Here is a 3,232-nt window from a genome sequence, read left to right as displayed (position 1 = left end):
CTGCCTCTTTCTTTCTGTGAAATAGCAAGAGTCTGACAAAAATTCAGAGAAAAAAAGGGATAGAGAGCACCTTCTCTGAAGGATTTCCAAGAAAACAATCCTGCTAAACTAGTTTTGGGAGAATGAATGAAGCATAATGGTACAGCAAACACATTAAAAGTTGGCACACAAAGAGAGATATTTTTTATTGTTTGTTTCTCTCCTTCTTGTGTCATCCGTGGCCTGTCCGGAGGCAAAGAGACTGACACTTGTAATATCCTCCCGCTCCCGTCGTCTGTCAGCTGGGAAATAATGAAGGGAATTGAGCTTGTTTCAGCAGAGATCAAGATTTCTAATGGGAAACTGGGAGCTGCAATGAGGAGGAAAGACCCTCCCTGAGCCGGGAAGGCGGCCGGAGATGCAGGCAGAGCTCAGAGCTGGTGGAGAAGCCTCATGGAGGGGAGAAGCCCCACAAGTGCTTGAAATATGGGAAGGGCTTCAGCTGGAGCTGCCATCTGATCCAGCACCAGAGGATCCACACTGGGGAGAAGCCCTATGAGTGTGGGAAAGGAGGGAAGGGATTCAGAGAGAGCCACTACCTGATGTAGCACCAGGTGATCCACACTGAGAACAGCCCTACACCTGCTTGGAATGTGGGAAGAGCTTTGGGCTGAGCTCTCAACTGAGGAGCCACCAGCGCATCCACACTGGGGAGAGGTCCTACGAGTGTCCTGAGTGTGGGAAGAGCTTCTCACACAGCTCTCACTTGACCCAACACCAACGGAGCCATCACTAAGGGAAGCCCTGTGAGTGCCCCGAGTGTGGGAAGAGCTTCGTGCTCTGCACCAGCTCCATCCCCCATGGGAGGATCGGTGTTGGATGATCCCCAGTGACCCCTGTTGGGCAGAGCCCTGGTGATCCGTGGCCGTGGTGATCCCCGTTGTGTGGCGGGACGGGGTTGCCGAGATTTCTCTCTCTTCTCCTTGTCCTGCTGTGATTTGGTTGGTAATAAATTCCCTCCCTGTGCCCAGGCTGGGTCTGTTGTTCCCTGTCGGTGCTCGGGACGGGATCTCTCCTGTTCCTTCTCTCAACTCCCGGGCCTCTCCTCAGCCAATCAGACAATGCGATGGAGAAGTTTCAGCCAATCAGAGAGAGCAGCTCTGATGACTCACCGGTTGCCGGGCAGACCCGCAGCACCCAGTGTTCCCCACCTGGACCCCGCCCTCCCCGCGCAACCACGATCCCCCCGCGGGGTCCCCCCAAGTCCCTCCCCAGTCCCGCCCCACAATAAACGGGACCGGGGCGCACTGGGAAGCTTTATTGGGAACACTGGGAGCAGCTGGGCGGGGGCAGAGTGACAGTTGGGCTGGAGGGGACACTCGACCTCCTCCAAAATCAGCGCGGGGACAGAGCCGGGGATCCTGGCTGGATTCGAGGCCACGGGAAGAGGCTGCAGCCATTGTTGATTCAGGAGCTCTCTGGGCATAGGAAGGTGAGTGACACCGAGCTGGGGGCCCCAGGGGGAGCACACATGCTCTGGGACCCCCCTCACCTTCTTGCACAGGTGGAAGCCGAGCCTGAGCACCAGGAAAACAAAGCCTAACACCCATCAGCACCTGGCTGCGGGCAGCGTCCAGCAGCACCTCTGGGAGTCCACAGGGCAGGACCCCTCAAAACCTCTCACAGACACTCCAAGCCCCTCCAAGCACCCTCCCGTTCATCTCCAGCCCACCCAGGAGCCCCCAAAGCTCCTCCCAGTCTCTTCCCAGCCTCCCCAGGACCCACCAAAGACACTCCTGTCTCTCTCAGGATCCCATAACCCCTTCCCCGTTGCTACCTACTACCCCAGGACCCCCAAACCCTCTCCCAGTCCCTTCCCAGCACCACCAGGATTCACCAAGATCCCCCCAGTCTCTTCCCAGCACAACCAACCTCATTCCAACCCCTGATCTCCAATCCCTGGTGTTTTTCCATCCCCTCCAGGCTCACTCAAATCCCTTCCAGTTACACCCAGCACCCCCAAACTCCCTCCCAGTGCCCACCAGGACCCCTCGAACCCCATCCCACTCTCCCCAACATGCATACAACCCTTTCTCAGCCCTTCCAGACCCCTGAACCCCTCTCCCAGTTTGAACCAGGCTCTGTCAAACTCCCTCCCAGTTACTCCCAGCACACTCCAACCCCTCTCCCAGCCCCCCAGTGCCTCCCCCACTCCCTCCTGTACTGTGGGATCCAGGCCATGCCCCAGTGCCAGCTGAGGAGGTGTTCCAGGCTGACGTGCTCCACCTGGCAGCTGGAGGTGACCCCACGCTGAGGGGTTAGTGTTTCCAGCAGCACCAGGAGCTGGTGGGTCCAGCCCCACTGGGGACCAGGTCGGTGGCCACCACATGCCCTGAGAGTTCCTGCTGGCCCTGGAATCACCTCATCTGGATCTTGGCAGGGTAGAAATCCATCACAGAGCAGAGCTTGCAGCCAAGGCCGCAGGGCTGGTGCTCACAGCCAGCTTGGCCCCATCCCATCCCATCCCATCCCATCCCATCCCATCCCATCCCATCCCATCCCATCCCATCCCATCCCATCCATCCCATCCCACCCCCTGCGGACATGCTCCCCCTGCGTCTCCCCTGGGGCTTGCCACACGGACACCTCAGCACTGAGCGCTGCCTCGGGGTGCTCTGTCTTTTGCAGGAAACTCTGGTGCTGTGAGTGACTGTCCACGTGCCCGAGTGGCACCACACAATGGTCTCTTATTCTGCCTGTGTGTTCGTGGCTCTGCTCTTCCAAATTTTCAGCACCACAGAGCAGATGCCACAGGATGCTGAGAACTTCTGGACAGTGTGCTGGGAGGAGCACCGCCTTCCCAGCAACCCCAACAGGTGCCAGTCACCCTGTCCTTCCCATGCCCTTGTGGCCAGGGCCAGAGCTCCCAGCGTGACCTGGCCTTTGCTCTGCACACAGGTTTGCAGTGCAGACCATGAAGGCTCTGCTTGCCTACTGGGCTGTGACAAGAAGCTGGTGGTTCTGGAGTGCAGGCAGGTCTGGGACACCCTGCTCTGTGCTGACACCCAGCACTGTGCAGTGGGGCTGCTGGCCAGGTGAGACCCCCTTCTCCCCGCTGCCAGCATTGGTGCCCTGAGCCCAGAGTGCCCCACACAGTCCCCGTGGTTGTGGCCAGAGAGCTTTGGCACCGAGAGACGGCTGAGCAGACTGGAAAAGGCTGGGAGAGGAGGAATCCCAGGAGCAGCCGCCTCCC

At 58.9% G+C, this 3,232-nt stretch overlaps 1 long non-coding RNA gene across 1 annotated transcript; it reads right to left on the bottom strand.

Moving 5' to 3' along the window:
• Nucleotides 1–1,282: 1,282 nt before the first annotated feature.
• LOC130266464 (uncharacterized) lies at nt 1,283–2,482 on the bottom strand. The gene is made up of 2 exons (XR_008842896.1): nt 1,532–2,482; nt 1,283–1,457 (listed from the first exon to the last, which is right to left on the bottom strand). It is a non-coding gene; the product is annotated as an uncharacterized LOC130266464 (long non-coding RNA).
• Between the last annotated feature and the right edge of the window lie 750 nt (nt 2,483–3,232).

This window comes from Oenanthe melanoleuca, unplaced genomic scaffold, assembly GCF_029582105.1.
Source record: "Oenanthe melanoleuca isolate GR-GAL-2019-014 unplaced genomic scaffold, OMel1.0 S053, whole genome shotgun sequence".
Taxonomy (NCBI): domain Eukaryota; kingdom Metazoa; phylum Chordata; class Aves; order Passeriformes; family Muscicapidae; genus Oenanthe; species Oenanthe melanoleuca.
Note: the sequence above shows the minus strand (reverse complement) of the source record. Positions and strands in the feature narration are given on the sequence as shown.